Source organism: Argiope bruennichi, chromosome 6 (assembly GCF_947563725.1).
Source record: "Argiope bruennichi chromosome 6, qqArgBrue1.1, whole genome shotgun sequence".
Classification (NCBI taxonomy): domain Eukaryota; kingdom Metazoa; phylum Arthropoda; class Arachnida; order Araneae; family Araneidae; genus Argiope; species Argiope bruennichi.
Window position 1 is genome coordinate 75,076,309 of NC_079156.1, and position 21,777 is coordinate 75,098,085.

Consider the following 21,777-nt stretch of genomic DNA (forward strand, 5'->3'; position numbering starts at 1 on the left):
GGTAAATTTCTAAATGTAAAATTTTAAAAGTCGGAAACAAGTAGCAAAAATGAAAAACCACAGAAATTTTCTTTTTAAAAATTTATTTAAATAATATCTTTATAATTGGTTAATCATGTAGAACAACTGAAGTTAATTGTGACAGGCAACAGTATCATTAATGACTGATTAATAGATGTTTCTTTAAGCTTATGATGACGACTTAATCTTATAATGACGGTTAGGAAGATTTTAGACTATTATATGCTTATTATCCAAATGCAAAAAAAAAAAAAAAAAAAAAAAAAAGAAAAGATTTGCTAGTAAAATGTTTAAATTGTAGAAAATATCTCTGGAAATAACAGTTTTCGTTTTAAATGCAGACTTCAGTTGCATTGCAATTATCGATCCATGGCGCTTATAATTAGAGATTCTATTCCGAATTTTTGATTTAATAAAATTCATTAAACTTTAATTTGATGTAGGTAATCACACAAATTTTAGCCGAGCTTATATGTTCATTGAAAAAAAATATCAAGCAAATCTTTTAAGCTTAAAAAAGGTACTCCTTTCTATTATAAACTGATGAACAATCATATGCTTATATTTAAATGCCAAGAAAACAAACAAACAAAAAAAACACACACACACATTTTGCTTCTTAAAATGCTCAGACAGGTGAAAAAATGTCAAAGAAAATACGCAATTTTCTTTCTAAATGCAAATTTCAAATTGCAACTTCCAATCATTAAAATTTGTAACTAAATTCAATTCTAAACTCTCATTAATGTAAAACGCACTAGAATTATATTCAAAATTATTTTACTGGAAATGGTTAATCACTATTTCAATAGAATTCATACATTTAGTGAAAAAAAAATCACGTAAATCTTTTAGGCTTAAAAAAATATTTTTAACAGAACTGATATGTTCATTGAAAAAAGAAATTAAAAAAATTGTTTGGTCTTAAAAGAAATGTATTCCTTTCTGTTGCCATTCAGCCGAAGAAGGCCAAAATTATAAGTTACATCGCGACGAAAACGTTTCTCTTTTCTGTTTACAAAAATAAATTATACCTCCAAATTGACCTAGAAAATTTACTTCTAGAACAGTATGACGTCACGCTTGGGAGGCCATTGCTCGTAATTGCATTTACACTTTTCGACGAAATTTAAATGATGTTGCATGTAAATTATCTAACGTCCACTTGCTTCCGAAGCCATGCATCATGCCAAATAATAAAATCACCTCAACTCTTCACAAGATAATCATTTCCAGACATCTTACTATTGTGATAAGGTAGATCAAAAGCCAGCAATCAAGTCATTGATGCATGACTTTTTTTTACTAAAATTCAGTTTAAGAGTCTATTCACTGAAACGTGAAAGTATATATTTTGTTGCTGTTGTTGTTTTCGAATTTGAGAATCGAAGTTCTTCAAAGAATTTTTTTGTGATTTGGGAAGTTCCAATGAAATAGTAGGTGTAATTAGGCTTAATGGCTGTTATTTTCAAATGGCGTCATGTCAGAGATATTTCGAAACAGATTTCACATATATAATGTTTATATTATTATTATTTACTGAATAAAGAGAACTGCCAAGATTCACTATCGTTTTTCATTCACCTTATCCTAAATAACAATAGTCTTTCTACAAAATAATTTTAACTTAAGAGCGAATACATTGATAAAATACTTGAGTATGATATGCATTATAAACAAGAAAGTATTATAGACAAGGGAATACTGGAGTATTATAGACCTCATTAGAATTATAAAGAGGAATTATGGAGTGTTAGGGCTGGTAGTAGTATTATAGATAGAAAAGAATTGGTGAATTATAGAACCGTATTAGTATGCTAAATAGAGAACTGGAGAATTATAGTATGATAGATAGCTGTAGTATTATAAAACTCATTAGAATTATAGACAAGGATATATTTAAATAGGGATGTAGTATAGACAAGGCAATATTATAGCTTGTTTATAATACTGCTCTAGAGATATATAGACATATTTCAGTATTATGTATATATTAGTATGATAGATAGAGTTGTACTGAAAATCATTTCAGCAGTTCTTTTTTTTATTATTTGAAATACTCACTTAAAAAATTGTTGGTTACCTTTTTAAAATATTGTTATCTTTATGTCGTCTTTACATTTGTAAATATGATTGATATTGAAGATTCATAAAGTTAAGTCACTAACCAACCAAGTAATGGGTATTTTATGTTTAACCTGGTTCTGAAAAATTGGTCGGTGTGACTAAACAATTATGGACTATCAGATGAGTTTATATACTGATTTAGCATCTAAATATGGGGTTCTTCTAACTAAATTAAACTAAGCAACATTTAAGTAATGAATATAGAACATCTTAAAAATTTATAAACGATTTTTTTTTACAAAAAAACAAAAAAAAAACATTTTGAATTTTATAGAGTATTTAATTCTAAGCACTAAATAAAGATCCCTTTTATTAAATTTCTGAAAATCACGAGTTCAGGAATATAAGCGACTAAGATGTTGCAAGAAATCGAAACAATTTTAATAACAAATATTGTTTTTAAGTTTACTTCCTAAAATTATTGTCCGGAAATAATAGCAGCGATGTCCTTCATCGACTTGACATTATGAAACTTTCTGGAAAAATAGAGTAATTGTATATAATGATTATTGTTCGAAAATGGAGAGGAAATAAGCTATTTATATGTTAAATTCTATCCGGAATATCTCTAACTGTTGTTGTGGTAATTTCCTCAAATTTGTAAATTGTTAAAAGTTTTTTTTAATAGCAATTTCAAGATATATTATTATAAAATACTTAAGTGCCATACCATCAATAAAAATGTCATCTATTAGAGATCTAAATATAACAATTTCGCTTAAATTCTGAAATTTAAAATTAGATTTATTTTAATTAAATGACTACTAAATTTTCTTTTCCTCTAATTTATTATTTTTTTATTACAGAAAATTGTTTTCGGATTAAGTGGTATTTTTTTTTTATCAATGGAATGATTTAATGTCGAAAAATTTGGGCAATCTTTTGGTTAATCTATTGGATTAAAATGAAATCATTCTTTACAATTGCTTAAATTAGAGGTTCTCCGATTGTCGGTCATGACCGAAATTGTGAAAAGCAGGGAAATATTAGGGTTGCAAAATTTCTTATTCAGAGCCTTTTTATTTTCTAGTATGCAAATTATATAAAGTGGAAATGTTATGATCACTAAAAAAAAATTGACATCAGAATTTTGATACATTTCACATTTTAGTCTTCTCAAGATTCTTTAATTCATTGCGGACAAGTCCACAAAACGGAATGAAATTAAGGATGAATTATGTACACCGAATTTCCCAATTTCTTTTACTGCCTACATTCTCAGGAAGTTTATCAGAATGCAGGTGAATATGATAGCTGTGAAACTTACAGAGCTAGATGAATAAAATTTTGAACATTGATTCAACATATAGATCCATATCAAATTTTGAACTAAATCTTTCAAGAGGTTAACCATCTTTTGGTTTGTAATTTCACGTATAATTTCATAATTCAAAACGCAATGACTTACAAAAATGAAATTTAGCCTTTGCACTCGGATGGTGCCTATCACTCACCATTCAAGACGGTGCATTATTTTGACATTTAATTAATTAATTTTTGAAAAATTTTAATTAGTAAATATATCTAATAAGTGTTAAAAAGAAGTACATTTTTTGGTGAAATTCAACTTAAAAACAAATGTATATATATATATATAATATATTTGCAAGTGAAACAAGGCCTTGAATTAGACAAATAATTATGCATCGAATTACTTTCCCGAGTGGAAAGGGTTAATATATAATCTTACTATTTATTATTACAATTATAGTGAAGCTTAAAATTTTGGTTTCTATCAGTCCATAAAAGTGCGGGGGCGGGTGGTATTTAAAATGAATAATCTATTTTTTTCCTTATTATTTCAAATCAGAGAGCCCATAGCGTTCACGAATTGGTTCTATGTCATCATCAGATAATCTTAAAAAATTGAAGCATTAAAGGACATGATGCTAAAAGTTAACAGTTTTTTTTTACCAACTATTAAAAAGTTTTAAAGTGTTTAATTTTTTTTTTATTTGTTATGGAACGAGAATTTAGAGGAATATTGAGAATTTTGAGGATATTTTGTAAGATGGTGGCCTGCTCCTCGTTTAACTGGAGTTTAACAAGATGATTCGTGTACAGGAAGATGAGGAGGAAAGACAAAGATTAACCACTTTGTGGCTGGGGGCCAACCGCCTCGACGAAGATACTAAACCGATAAATCGGCCGGTGATAGGGACAAGTTATGTTAAAGACAGCAGTCGGCCACAATGAATCCTGTCGGTACTGAGTCGTTCAGTGGTGTCAGGGTGGTCGACTATGCACAAGAAGAAGAAACGTTCACGAATTTAACAAAGGATGACAATTTTATGCTAGAGGAGAGGGTTTAAAAATCGTGATTGAAGATTTTGCGAAACAATATTGGGAAGACCAATCCACCTAGTCCAGAGCAAAATATTCTTAATTATCAAAAAATTGACTCAGGTTTTTGAAGCGCATGAGATTCTTTTCATATCCTTGTATGTGTTCTTCTAGGATAATACCACGTGGGATATACTAGAAAAATGGGTAATTTCTTTGGGCACAAAGGATGTACGAGGGGGAGGGGATGGATGAGGTAGTGCGGAAAATAATGCCCTGGGATCGAAATACCTCCACTACGATCTGCGAGAAATATTTTGGTGGTGTTTAGGACTTACCCATTCACGTGTTATTGTTGCTATAACTATCACTACTTTTTCATAATTCCCGGTTGCATAGATAGGAAAGGAGTAACTATTTACTGGTTATTTTCATGTATACGAAATACACATAGTATTCATCCAAAATTAGACTTCGGGATTTTGATAAATAAATTGTGAACATGAAAACTCGAAGGCGAGGTTTCACAGGAATAAAATCTGGTATATTATTCTATATTATTTGTACACCAGAATGTACCAAATTTTGGATGAAATCCGTTGATCTGTCTGTACATGTGTGCGCACCATAATTTAAAAATGTCTTTAAATAAACCATATTTTGAATCTGCCATGAAGTATAGGGGAAAAAATGTTTAGTTTTTATCACAAGAATTCTATATATTATATATTTAAGATCAGTTAAAGGATAAAATGTTTATTGGTTTGTTTATTCATGTATATGTAACAGGGAAAACTGAAAAACATAATAAGCTTGTTAAATTAAATTTGGTAAGTGGTCTCAATAACAAAGTAAATCTGTATCAAATTTTAGATTCAATCTCATTTAGTAGAAGAGATTCAAAATATATACCCGATATTCTAAATTCTACAGACGAATTAATACTCTACAGTAATTGAGACTCTATATTGTCGAAATATATACTCAATACTTTTCAATTAACGGAAGAATTAATCCTTTATATTGTGGAAGTAGGGATTTTATCCCTATATTGAGGAATTAGATGCTTTCAATCTGTATAGGAATTAACTACAAGATTTTCAATATTTTGGAAGTACTATATACTCAATACTTTTCATTCTATGACGAACTAACCAAAACTCCGCTTACTCGGGAGTATATACTCGATAATATTCACTCTACGAAGGAGTTAATCACAGAATTCAATATATTGTGGAACTCGATACTTTTCAATCTATAGAGGAACTAACCACAAAATTTTTTATATTTTGGAAGTATATACTCAATACTCTTCATTCTATGACGAACTAACCAAAACTCCGTTTACTCGGGAGTATATACTCGATAATATTCACTCTACGAAGGAATTAATCACAGAATTCAATATATTGTGGAACTCGATACTTTTCAATCTATAGAGGAACTAACCACAAAACTTTTCATATTTTGGAAGTACATACTCAATACTCTTCATTCTATGACGAACTAACCAAAACTAAGCTTACTCGGGAGTATATACTCGATAATGTTCACTCTACGAAGGAGTTAATCACAGAATTCAATATATTGTGGAACTCGATACTTTTCAATCTATAGAGGAACTAACCACAAAACTTTTCATATTTTGGAAGTACATACTCAATACTCTTCATTCTATGACGAACTAACCAAAACTCCGCTTACTCGGGAGTATATACTCGATAATATTCACTCTACGAAGGAGTTAATCACAGAATTCAATATATTGTGGAACTCGATACTTTTCAATCTATAGAGGAACTAACCACAAAACTTTTCATATTTTGGAAGTATATACTCAATACTCTTCATTCTATGACGAACTAACCAAAACTCCGCTTACTCGGGAGTATATACTCGATAATGTTCACTCTACGAAGGAATTAATCACAGAATTCAATATATTGTGGAACTCGATACTTTTCAATCTATAGAGGAACTAACCACAAAACTTTTCATATTTTGGAAGTACATACTCAATACTCTTCATTCTATGACGAACTAACCAAAACTAAGCTTACTCGGGAGTATATACTCGATAATGTTCACTCTACGAAGGAGTTAATCACAGAATTCAATATATTGTGGAACTCGATACTTTTCAATCTATAGAGGAACTAACCACAAAACTTTTCATATTTTGGAAGTATATACTCAATACTCTTCATTCTATGACGAACTAACCAAAACTCCGCTTACTCGGGAGTATATACTCGATAATATTCACTCTACGAAGGAGTTAATCACAGAATTCAATATATTGTGGAACTCGATACTTTTCAATCTATAGAGGAACTAACCACAAAACTTTTCATATTTTGGAAGTATATACTCAATACTCTTCATTCTATGACGAACTAACCAAAACTCCGTTTACTCGGGAGTATATACTCGATAATATTCACTCTACGAAGGAATTAATCACAGAATTCAATATATTGTGGAACTTGATATTTTTCAATCTATAGAGGAACTAACCACAAAACGTTTCATATTTTGGAAGTATATACTCAATACTCTTCATTCTATGACGAACTAACCAAAACTCCGTTTACTCGGGAGTATATACTCGATAATATTCACTCTACGAAGGAATTAATCACAGAATTCAATATATTGTGGAACTTGATATTTTTCAATCTATAGAGGAACTAACCACAAAACTTTTCATATTTTGGAAGTATATACTCAATACTCTTCATTCTATGACGAACTAACCAAAACTCCGTTTACTCGGGAGTATATACTCGATAATATTCACTCTACGAAGGAATTAATCACAGAATTCAATATATTGTGGAACTTGATATTTTTCAATCTATAGAGGAACTAACCACAAAACGTTTCATATTTTGGAAGTATATACTCAATACTCTTCATTCTATGACGAACTAACCAAAACTCCGTTTACTCGGGAGAATATACTCGATAATATTCACTCTACGAAGGAATTAATCACAGAATTCAATATATTGTGGAACTTGATATTTTTCAATCTATAGAGGAACTAACCACAAAACTTTTCATATTTTGGAAGTATATACTCAATACTCTTCATTCTATGACGAACTAACCAAAACTCCGTTTACTCGGGAGTATATACTCGATAATGTTCACTCTACGAAGGAATTAATCACAGAATTCAATATATTGTGGAACTCGATACTTTTCAATCTATAGAGGAACTAACCACAAAACTTTTCATATTTTGGAAGTATATACTCAATACTCTTCATTCTATGACGAACTAACCAAAACTCCGTTTACTCGGGAGTATATACTCGATAATATTCACTCTACGAAGGAATTAATCACAGAATTCAATATATTGTGGAACTCGATACTTTTCAATCTATAGAGGAACTAACCACAAAACTTTTCATATTTTGGAAGTATATACTCAATACTCTTCATTCTATGACGAACTAACCAAAACTCCGTTTACTCGGGAGTATATACTCGATAATATTCACTCTACGAAGGAATTAATCACAGAATTCAATATATTGTGGAACTCGATACTTTTCAATCTATAGAGGAACTAACCACAAAACTTTTCATATTTTGGAAGTATATACTGAATACTCTTCATTCTATGACGAACTAACCAAAACTCCGTTTACTCGGGAGTATATACTCGATAATGTTCACTCTACGAAGGAGTTAATCACAGAATTCAATATATTGTGGAACTTGATATTTTTCAATCTATATAGGAACTAACCACACAACTCTCAATGGTGTGGAAATATATACTTGATACTTGTCATTTTACGAAGGAACTAATTACAAAATTCTATATATTATGAAAGTATATACTCGATACTCTCGATGAAGGAACTCACGTGAACTCTTTATATAATGAAAGTATGTGAGAAATGTTCATTCGTCATTTCCCAAATCATGTCTATCCAATTCATTTTGGATAGACAGGAATTCTATCATCAAACTGAGCTTGGTTTCTAACTTCTTCTAGCTATTCAATGCTCAAAGCTCGTGCAAATTATCAAATTTAAAGTTACGCTTATTCAAGTTACGCTTTAATCTAAATTACTGACGAAAAGGTCTCAAGCATGTAAATACAATATATCTCCCTTTTGTTTTTAGTCACAAAATAAATACTTAAAAACAATTGCACGTGTTTGCTCTAAAAAGTTATTTCAATTTCGAATCTATGCAGATTAGTAAAATTACTTCAGACAAGGTCATGAGTTCATACACTGGTATCGTAAAGTTTCCAAATGACTAGCGATCATTAGGTAAAATAGGATTCTAGAATGTTCTGCGCCCAGAGTGAAATTGTTTCTCTATATTTGTGGAACGTGAAAAAGTTTCAACAAGAATTATAATCGCGGATTCCGATGAAATTGCAACAATTTATTAAACGATAGGATTATTCCTTACATTAGAGTTTTGAACTCATTTAGTATGCTGATCATGTTCGAAATCGGGTTTGATTGTAACATTTAGATGGAAAGAGGTTGTTTCACCGATTTTCACTAGGTTTCCTAAACCTAGTTTTTTTGCAACGCAGATTTATCGAATTTGTTTTTATCATTCATATTATTGTTACTTTCCCGAGTATGAAGTATATGAAGGAAAAAAAAATATTGTAATCATCAGAAAATCCGAAATCGAAATTTTGACGAAGTTCGACGCTTTTAGTTTTTCAGCAGTCCGGAAAAAAAAAAATGTTTTTGAATTATGTCTGTCTGTCCATTCCTCTGCCTGTGAATACGATAACTCTAAAACGCTTCGAGTTAAATAAATCAAATTTAGTACATAGAATTTACATTACATTTGTATATTTTCAACAAATTTTGAATGAAATTCATTCAGTGAAAGTGTGTGTTTGCTCGTCTGCACTAGACATATAAAATTCGATATATAAATTTAGCAAATAGAATGTGATCAAATTTTGAACCAAATCTATCAAGGGGTTGGCCTATGCCGGTCTGTATTTTTGTTTGCAAGTAAACTTATAACTCAAAAACTCGATGATTTAAATAAAGGAAATTCGGTATGTAATCTTGTGACGAAAATTATATGTCAAAACTTAGTTAGATTAATCACTAGTGTCCGTACGCTAGATTCGTGCCAAAGATCGATCTTTCGTAATTATTGTTCATCAATGGCATGCAGCTATTACACTAGTACCAGTTTCTTTATTATATTACGAAGCTCATAATTCTCATATGTGGGACTCTGAAAAGAAAAATCTGAGTACTTCTAGTGTACTTCTGAGTTCTTCAATATGCTAATATTACCTTTCTATATATGATATTGTATCGGCATTTTTTTTAATTCATCTTTCCATCCATAGTTTCTAGAATCCATATATTAACCCTTTAAAGGGCCATTTTTTTTCTAGTCATATTATGTTAAAATATTTTTAGGCTTGAAATTAGAATAAGAAAAGGGATTCTTTTAGCTTATTAGATAAATTTAATTTGATTAATTAATTAATTTTGGTTAATTAATAATTAAGTGACAAATCAAGACACATCATTTTGTGTGAGATAAAGAACTGAAGCATTTGTCAGAACACAAAATTTATCAGAACTTATGCCAACCTACATAATTTCATACAAAGATTGATAAATTTGTTGAAATGCATACTTCCCACGGCCTTAGAAAGGGTTAAATCTGATTTCATTCCGTTCCTTAGTTTTAGCTGCTGATGCTTCCAAGTAGAGAAAGTTTTTTGTGGTCTATTCTGCATGAGATATGCATAAGGATTTATAACAGTACAATATAACCTCGAATTCACTACAACCAATTTCCTTTTTATCGTCTTTTTTATTAATTCATTTTAAATTCAAAGTTCTTTCACTAAAAGTTTCATTTTTTAAAATTATTATATAGCGTATATTGTTACTGCGCAATTTCTCAGAAATTGATTCTAAATCTTAATACAATGAAAACAAAATAGAAATTACGAAAGTAATTCAAAGAAATTATAAAACAAGTTTATTTACAAAACGAGGTAAAAAGTTACTCATAGATTAAATAATCATTTATCTATGTCGATGTTATCAGCAATTTATATTACAGTACATACAATTTCAGATAACAAAGTTATTTCTTAATCTGTGCGATTATTTTGATCTTCTACTGTAAATAACTTTATTTTTGTCCCATTTAGGTTCGATTAGGTTTTCGGTTTTGTTAATTTAGTTAAGTTTTTTTCCCTTTATTTTATGTAGCTTTGCTGAAATCATTTAAATCATAAGCACTTATTTGTATTTGATTAATAAGGGTCGAAGAATCATTAAAAAAATAAGTATTACCATTTTATTTAAAATAAAGATAATTTTATGCCGAAAAATTCTTGTCGTTGTTTAGTGTCAATGAAACATAGTTGTTATAATGATAAAATTGAAACTAAGATTTTTTTTTTCTTCCCAAACTTAGAATTACCAAATTCCGGAAATGCCGGTGTATTATCTTTTTAAAGTTTTGTTGTATGACAAATAATATTCAGATATTAATTCTACGACAGAATGCAGAGTATTATCGGGTATTGATAGTTTATGATGCATTATTGATTGCGAAATCGTGAGATTTAGTTTCTTTGAGATTAAAGGTTCCAAAATCCAGTTCCATCATGGTCAATAACCTAGCGAACGAGGGGAAAGAGGGTGTGGTATATATGTTCATAGGAATGCTCTGTGAAGACAAAACATGAATATGCTTATGATAATTTTTAAACTCAAAAACGATGAGGTAGCTAAAAATGAATTCCACGCCCTTGCCGCTACTTACCTTTGCTATGTCACTGACTAGTGTTTCAGGACCTGTTGAATCTGTCGTCAAAGCGAGTCCCTTCCTCTTCTAGCAGCATAGCAAATGTAGGTTGTTCCTGGTATACGGTATAATTATTTGTCCCCACTCATTGTCCATGGTTTAATAATATCATGGTTTAATAATATAAACACAATCCGTGAAGGATTGTGTTTATACTTATCACCCTCTTTTCGCACCCTCATCATATTTGACTTCAAAGGCCCTAATGTTTTTACTTCAACTGCTCCAAATGCTAATATCTGGAGCATCTGTACCGCCCTCTTTAGTGACGTCAAAGGATACTGCGACTTCAACTCATCACCTTCGGCATCTGTTTAAGGTTCAAAAACATTATATTCGCCTTAAATTAGCCTTTGTGTTGTTGCACAGCTGTGCCTATTATATTTTTAAAAAGTTTTATCAAACAAAAACACAAAGAATGTATATATATATATATATATATATATATATATATATATATATATATATATATATATATATATATATATATATATATATATATATATGTAATGATATTTTAAACTCTTAATTTAATCCGAATTAATTTCCACAACTTTATTTTAATTTTGCCCATCGTAACTTCATTCTAAAATATTCTCTTATTTCGTGATCCAATTCTACTTTCAGTTTAATTAATTCCGCTGTAAAACTAATGCGAGTAACTACGTATCAAATAAAAGTGATACTTCCATCGCCATTGTCAAAGGTTAACATATGTATTCCATCGGCACGTGGCCTGAAGTTCCATGTTATATAAGACTAGTGATCATTTGTTTCGTCTCTTCTCCCCTTCTTTCTAACTTTTGCTTTTGTCCCGCGCAGCGCCTTCTTGTAAATAATCATGATTGCTTCCCAAGAGAGAATAAAACGAAATTAAAAATACACGTCTCGTCTATGTCTTCAAACCTGCATTCTGCTTCAAACAAAATAATGTTACATATTATTTGGCCAACAGGGTTCGAAATCCATCCAATTGAATATATATATTCAATTGCCTTGCTGGTCATCTTATCTTTTAATCGTTAGTAAATAAAAATATAAATGTAATTATTTCAAGAACTTAACTGGCAGTGAAAAAAAAGATTAAAGTTGAAATTTGAAAAGGTAAGCAATTTAGGAAATAAAGTAGTGAAACATAAAATATCTTACAATATTTCTTTCATCATTTTTTTTCAGCAATCATTTTTGTTTTATTTAATGAAATAGTTTGAAAACCCCTAATTATTTAATATTGTGTCGAACGGTAATTTTTAGAATTTTGGAATCAAATAGCAAAATTCTTTTCTTTCATTCTTGATACGGAAAAACTAATCCTAAAATTGATAAATTTTAAAAATTAACTTTAATTAAAAACACTTTGTTATTTTACTTTATTGCTGAAGAATTAATAATTTTAAAAATAGATTCATTAATCTATACTACTATTATAAATGTGAAAGTTTGGATGGATGGATGTTTGTTAGTCAATCACGTCAGAACGGAATTGGATGAAATTTAGCACAGAGGTAGATTATAGTCTGGAATAAGACATATGCTACTATTTATTCCGGTTAATTGAGTGGTTAATTTTTTATTAATTAAAAACTAACTTTCTCGGTAAAATTTGAGGCCTAATCCCGCCAAAAATGAATAAGGTTTCAGTTTTTTTCCCCCCACGCTAACGAGATTAGGCTTAAGATGTTTTCGACTGAATATTTCAAACGATTCTATTTATTTCCTTAGTGTTTGATGCATTTAAAATTAAAAATTTTAATTAATCGATTTTTCGGATTCATTCTGAAGTACTTTTAAATTAAAATGAAACATGAATAAAGGACATTGAAAATTTCTAATCTGCATTGCGTTACTCCAACTGACGTTGAAAATTAACGCGTGCGCATTGTGTTCTGATTGTTGACAGTTGTGTTTTCACTTTAATTAAAATTTTTAAAAAATATATGTATTATATTGTTATAGCTATCTCAATCTCGATCGATAAATAAAACAGACTTGACTTGATTTTAAAGAAACATGGTCTTGATTTGCTGTTTTGTTTTATTTAAGGTATATTATGTAAATAAATTGTTTTTAGGTTAGTTGAGTGTTTTGTAATTAAATTGTATTTATATTAGTTATATATTTTTTGTATATGCTTATAGTTGTAAGTGCATCGTTTTTTAGGTTAGTTTTAATTCTTTTAAAATTTGTTATTATTTGACAGTGTTTCGTAATGCCCAGAAAACGCAAATCTAATCTTTCGAAGAGGAGTTATAAAGCGCGGGCTATGAAAGTAGCTAGAAGACATGTTTGCAATTTTAGAGAGCATTTGCGGACTATCAAACCCCCTCCAGCTAGGAGATAAATACAAGGACGCTTTATCAAAAGATATCGTGCATAGGCTGGATGGCATTCAAATGACCTAATTATTAAAGAAGCTTTGGTATTGATTGAGGATAAAATGATTCCCATATCTGGAAAATGTCTCGATGATTTCGGCCTACCCCCATCGCAGCGAAGAGAGGAATTAGCAAGCGAAGTTGTGAAGGAGCTAAACTATGATACCGCGGTTTTAGAATCGCAGGTCAATGAAATGACACTAGATTACTTCCTAAGAATCGTTAAGTCTATTCCTAAGAACAGAATGTAAAAAAGTGCTCATTTGTTTGATCGCGATTTCCGAAATTGAAACGCCATAAAAAGTATCAAAAAGGAAAATAACAATAATCACGAGAAACATTTATTTTTTGGTGTTCAAACTTTCTATATTATCTATAATTCAAAGTTGGGCGCTTGTTTGAATTTTCCTTTTAACGCATATCAGTTAGTGCACCAAAAAATAACAGTAATATCTTACAGTAGGCTTGCAATATTGTCGGTAACATACTGTTTGAGTTATTTCCGCAAAAAAAAGTATATTGGAGTAAATTTTTGATCCGAAAAATATTATTTTCTTCTTTTGTCCATATCTTATGACATCACAATTTCGGAAAATGTACACAAAAAAGAAGTTTAAGTATTCTGTTTTTAACATGTAAAAGATGTCTTTGTACTAATAATAATGAGCGCCTTTGTAATCAAAGGCGCTCTACAACTTTGTAATTGATCCCCCCCTCCCTCATCTGCACTATTTTCGAAATATAAATACTAACTTCATTGTTTGTTACCAGGTGACATTGTAACTGATCTCATCATTCATCGTGCAGGACACAATTATTTTATTACACTGAGACACCAAATGTGTTGCAATAATTGTCGCCGTTCTCAAATTAATATGGGGTAGAAGATCTTTAGCGGATGTGAAATCACCTTGTGAAATATTTAGCAAAGAATAACGAACTTGGCAACTTCGTAGAAAAACTCATCTTTTTAGTAACCCCATGACCTTAAACAGTGACTGTATATATTTATGGTGCCTTGTTACTTAATTTAGTCTGATATCAATAGAATGCTGAATAATTAACCTTTTCCACACACTGTTAAAGTGAAAAACCTCCGTTTTATGCAAGAACTTTCTAATTCAAGACTTCAAACTTGTTCTGCATCTAACTAAAGAAATTTCATTGATATGTATATCTTATATTGTTTATACTTACATGCTTTTATTTATACTGTTTAAATTTGGTTTGGACAACAAATCTAGAATATCTATTTTCTAAAAATTTATACCTCATTGAAGTTTTGTACATAAGAGCAGTATAAGGGGAAAAATATAAAAAGTAGAGCAACATATTACTGGTATATAGCAAATAGATATTTCATCAATCCGCACATCATGATGCTGGGTTGACTCTTACGCTTTAAGAGAAGTGACATATAATTTCGAAAGTTTTTAGTAGTGCCATCTATGGTCAACTTTAAAATCAAGAAAAGCAATAGTGGCGCCATCTTTGAGCAATGTGTGTGTGTGTGTCTTCCTTTAATATAATAAAATTACTATATTACTCTGCAATTCCTGAATCATTGTGGTTTCAATATATTTTATGCAAAGATACAACGAAAAATTTTCTCCAACGTAGTGATAACTACTTAACATTATTAATAAAGTTAAATACAGTATTGAAAATTGATTTGTATAACAAATATCATGGATAATTTAAATACATTTATCAATCTTTAGATTTTTGCAGAAATGCAATGTAAGATTGTTAATTGATCTGTATGTTTCGACAAGTTAATATTAAATAAAGTTGTATTAAAAAGAAGTTTTAGATATGTTGTACTTGCTTCTGATTTCTTAGCAGAAGAGATCAAATTGAAGAACCTATTTTCATCAGAATTTTTTTTGTTGCTATTTTTAATAAATATTTACAAATTTGATAAATTGTTAGAAAATATATACAAATAGAAACGAAACGTTTATTTTTATGTTACCTAATAGATGGGAACTGAAAAGAAAATTTGTCAATAATGACAAATATGAAAAAAATTGTTTTCTAATTTTCATTGAAATTATTTTCATAATTTTTACTTAAATAAGAAAATAATTTGGAAATCCTATGATTCTAAACGAGAATGATCTGCATTCAATTCCTGAAAATAAATCACAGTTTGAGAAACTTTTTAAATAACAATTTTGATTTGTTTTTTTTCCCCTATTTTTCAGTCTTTCAATACATTATTAATTTCACAATTGCGTAAAGTTTCGGGAAAAAATAGCTTATCCAGATTAAGAGATATAATTGAATACCGGCTTTTGTTCGTATATTTAAGACTGCAATAGGAAACAAATTTTAATTTCAGAAAAAAAAAAAAGTCTTTACTGTTTAAGTAACGATTTAATAAAAGAAGTTTGTGTCGCCATCTATCGGACGATATGTAAAATATTTTTCAGCAGATTTCAATGGCGTAATTGAATACTTAAATAATCAATAATATCAAAGTGTTAATATAATATTACATTTAATAATATCAAAGTGAATTTAAAATATTAAGATTATAATTGATTCATGATAATAAAGTTTTCACTAATAGTAAATAAGGAATTTTTAACACATCAGCGAGCCTTTATATTTCCATAAAAAATACATACAATACATACCTGTTCTCTATACAATACATATTTATAATTAATATCTTAAAGATACTAAAATTCGACAATTGGCAAGGCATAGAATGATTCTTCGTTATTGAAAATTTTGCTTTTTATTTTCCCATTTAATAGCTTAATAATATTATAACAAAAAGAATATAAAAGTTTTATGATGGATATCTAAAGTACATCTTTCATTTATAAATATTAACATGATACTTTATAGACCAGTATATTATACATAAACTATGGCATGTGTGATGAAACCAATGGTAGTGGTCTCCTTAAATTTTTCCTGCATAGTGTCTAATAAACATACTTTTGTATTTTTAACCGTATGCCACTGGCGAAAAATAGTTATGAAAGATCTCATTTGCATACTGTTTTTGGCGATTTTTTAGAGAAAAATTAATGTGATAAGGTTAACACAAAAGTACCAGAAAATTTATAGTGCATTTTGGCTGTGTATATGCATTGTAATATTTTTCCCCCCCTCAAACGATTAAAATTAAAATTGGATCAGAAATTCAATTTTAGGCACAAAATCACATACTAATTAGATTTAACATATTAATCTATTAAATATCACATATTAATAGATTTAAGTCATTACGTTTGCAGGCTTGTGAAAATACAGGCCGACAGATGGTCAACCTCTTGATGAATTTGGTTTCAAATCTGATACAAATTCACATTTACGATATTAAATCTATGTACGAATTTTACCATCTAGCGCACTTTCTGTTTAGCTCTGATGTTAACTTACAATTATACAGAGAATTGTCAGACTTCCTCTAAAATTGGATTTTGCTCAAAATTTGACAGAATTCTACAAATTTGGTGTATATACCAAATTTTATTCATCTAGGTCCAAAGGATTTTGAATTATCAAATTCACAGACAGACATTATGCCCAAAAAAGTGTTATTCCGTCTCAGAGAGATTTGAAACACGAAGAGTCATCAAAATCATGAATTAAAATTTTTTGAAGATTAGAATACATGCACTATACTCCTTGTACGGGAGAGTAAAGGTTGTTCAAAATATTCTATAGTCAGATTGCTCAAACTAGACCTATGAAATTTGGCAGATTCTTACTTGTTGCGAATAATGTATTCGTATAGAAAGAGTTGTTCAACATTCTGATTAGACTTTTAATTAAAAATCAACAGAAATATTACTTTTTTCATCAATAACATCTTATTATTACACATACACTTTTTTTTCAAAACTATATTAAAATTCAGTAATATAAGTTTGATTCACGTACAATCTTTTTTTTTAATTTCAAAAATTTTTTTATAAATATTTTTAAGAACATTTTGACACAATACTTTTCGTTGCTTTAATTTTTAGATTTATACTCATGAGCATCATAGTAATTTTTGATATCGATATTTTTTATTGTCGTATATATTTTGTGTGCATATTTTCGCGACACTATAATTAAAAACAAAATTTAATAAAGGTAGACAAAGCCAGTCTGAAACTTTATCATACTATGATGTTCAAACTAAAAGTTTGAGGTTATTTAATTTTTTCGTTAATGTATTTCTCCATTTCAACAATTTTATTATAGCTACTGAATTAGAAAGTTGCACTAATTAATATCTGCATTACTTTGATAATTCTATTATTTTTTATTTCTCATTAAAGCAATATATATATATTATTTTTATTTTTTCTTATAAACAATCGTAGGATTTGAAACAAAGAGAGTTTTACACCTGGAGCGTTCGAAACAGACAACGCCTTATTTGCTACAAATCAAATAAATTTAAAATAACAGACTGTAAATTTAAACTGCAATCTTACTGATTCAATTAGATTCTATAGCATATTTAGAATGCATATAGACTATGCATAATTTTTTTGTATTGTGTTATAGCTCTTTAAATAAAATAATTTCAGATTAAAAGTCTGACTACAATGGTATGAGTCTGACGCACGAGTACGACGAGTAAAAAGTTCTTTGTGGAAAAGTATGACTGATGATGATGTCGTGCCCGCGTTACCTCGGAAAGAGGGTGCAGTAGCTTCTGAGGGTAAAGAACCCTGAGCACCCGAGGGCAGAAGTCTGACTTCTAGCTCATATGAAGATGAAACTCACACATTCGCTTGCACAACCCCCTTTTTACAGAGAGGCACATTCACACACCTCACAGATAGAACACAGATGAAGAACAACCATGTCCGAACTGGGATTCGAACCCGGGAGGGCCCAGATCACAGGGTAGATGCGCTACCCCTATGCAAGGACGCCGGCAAAAAGTATGACTGCACAGACAATAAGAGAGTGATAAGACAATAAGAATATTTAGATATAAAAAAAATGTTAGAGCATACTACATTAGACAAAACTAGAAGCAACGAGAATATTTATTTTTACATCAACTGATTAAAGTGTCGAAGTAATATGTATTTCTTGATATTATTTAATGTGTCTTATAAATCCTGCAATTATTAATCGAGTATGAGTAATTAAAGAATTTTTTCTCAAAATTTTATTTTTAAATCTTCACATAAGGGGATCTTCTGACATAGATCACATAAGGGGATCACGATATCCCCCCCCCCTCCCATGAATTTCTGGTTTAGGAATCAATATTTCAAGGATATTATGCCACGTATTGACATAAGGTTGTTTCATGCGTTGTTCTATGAATAGGCAAAGCGCCGTCCCTAATACAATCTTCTGACAGTAATATGAGGAAAAAATTGTTTTGAACTAGATGAAAAATATTCGTGACATTTTAAAGTTATGCTTCCTCAATGTAACTATTATCATCCAAATTTAATTTCATTACCGTATTGTTAACTCATAATGATAAATTCCTCATTACCATTTTGCATCACGAATGGAATATATTATCTTAATACATACATCAGGAAGAGTAACTAAATAATACTTTTGTAACTAAACATCAGGCGATGCAAAATCTGTAACAAAGTGAATGCCTATATACAAGGGAAGAAGTGTTGCGATACAAGGGATGAATAGATTGGACCCTTTATGGTCCAAGAGCCATTATTTTGACAATTCTGCCCCCAATGGCAAGACTAATTACTTTCTTTTTTCATTGCGAATAGGGGAGACAGGATCTGTCTGTTACACTTTTAATTGAGATTTCTTTTGAAATAACTACTACAAGTATTTTTATGAATACGCTTTTAAAATTTATTCTAATTATTGAAGATCCATATAATTTTTATAACCGATTAGACATAGTATTAAAACATATATGCATATTATAACAATTTACCTCACAATGTGGTATGTCGTTACACTGCATTGGGTTATTTGTTATCTATACTTATAATAAAGCTCAATGTGTGTGTGTGTGTGTGTGTGTGTGTTGGCGCTCTACAGGCCAGACCATTCAACCTACAGCTACCAAATTTGGCGCGTGTATACCTTGGAGGCCGGGAATGGGCACCTGGGGGTTATTTTTTCGAATTTTTAATTAGAATTTTATTTATTTAAAAATTAAGCGAAATTTTGGCGTGTTTCTGCTATAACTTCCAAAAATATTACCGCACATAAAAGATTTTTACATCAAGTTAAAAATCAAAAATTTATCTTTTAAAGGATACCAATGTTTTAACCTTAAAATTAAATTTCAATTTTTAATGAATTTTTTAAATAAATATTTTAACTATATTTTTCAACAATTTTTTTCGCACAAAATAAAAATAAAATTTAAGCTGCACGAGCACGTTTCGCATTCATGGGAAAAAATTAGCTTTTTTCAAAGTGTTGCCATCACATTGATTAAAGCTCTAATTAAAAATAAATTAAATCTTTTTGGAAATGAAATCTGCAAAAATATAATTTTCGGCACGTGTCTGTAGGAAATGAAACAAATATAAAATATTATTTTTTCTAAAAAATAAATTCAAGAAAAATTATTTTATGATCTTTTACACTCTCTATATTATTAATCCAATAAATCAGTTTTATTTTAAGGCAAGTTTTGTTTAATATGAACAGGATATCCATTCAAATCAGGGCCACACAGCTAATTTTTCAACCTTTAGTAAGACACAGATCTGCTAAAATGGTCTAAATTTAAAATGATTATATTTTATGTAACTTGATTCAATAAATGCTCTAATAAATAACGAATTTTTGATTTTACATAAAGCTTCTGCTGTGGAAATCACGATTAACAAAATGTTCTTGAAACACTCATATTTTAAATAAAAAGAGTCAATTTCCAATCAACTAAATCAATCACTTAAACTGACGGATTTATGAAAATTTGAATATCACTATTCAATAAAAAAAGGATAATTTTAGATTTTCCATCGATCGTTTCAAAGAAAATACGCCAATCAGCGCGCAGGTTTCTTAAGATTAATTGGCCTAAGATTATGAAAATGCTGAGTTTTTCTAAATTTGTAACATTCAAAACTTCATAAATAAGTCTTAGTTGATCGTGGAAAATAGAAACATTCATTCATTTATTTAAAATTTGGTGTGTCCAGAATATTTCTCAGAATATAATACCTTACTGCATTAAATTTAGACTTCATAATTTTTGAAATATATTTATAGGCCGGAACAAAATATTATTATTGATTTCATTTCAATCCTTTTGAAAGCAAAACTAAAAACTGAATTTTATGCTGAATCTGAGAAATTTTTGTTGAATTATTCTTTGAGATATTACATACATTATGAAAAATATTTTGTAGTTCACATAAGACTTAAATACCGAGCAATTCTGTTTGCAATACTCATATTCAATAATAATAATAATAATAAAGATGATAAATAAAATAAAACGCTTGATTTTATTAAAAAATATCTTTATATTAATTGCAATTTCATCATTTTCACTTTAAATTAAAGTTGAATTTTTACTGGAAATGACAACAAATTAGCAAAATATATATAGTAAATTGAACGAAACGATCTAAACAACAGTATAATTTTGGTATGACTATCAAAATTTGAAGATTAAAAATATTTTGTTTGAGAATCTATTAAGAGACCAGTTCCTTAAAATATTTAATTGAAAATTGTAGCGAGCGGTAATCCTGATGAACCGGCTGGTCGCCAAAGGCGGCTAGTATACAATATATTAACAACAACAACAAATATAATATATTTGTTTTTGTTATTTTGCTGATTCAACGGAGCAAAATGGATACGAAAATTTTATTCATAATATATTTGATTTCATAATTTATTATGAATGATCATGATAATTAATGTTTGAATTGCAGTTCCTACAAATGTATAATTCATGAAGTCCTCTCTATGATTTTGTGCCAATTCCAGTTAGTTGCTAACATTGAAGTCAGATTGAATTTTAAGACTAATTCAGAAGAATCTATTTAATGTCAATTATCTACTATTTTGTCCAAAGATACCTGGTAAAAAGCTCTTTCGTGAGTACATTTGTCTGGGTTAAAGTTGTTTTTCGTTCAAAACTTGGTTGTTTTCTTTTTATGTTTTATTTTGAAACTTCGATTTCCAAAGCATT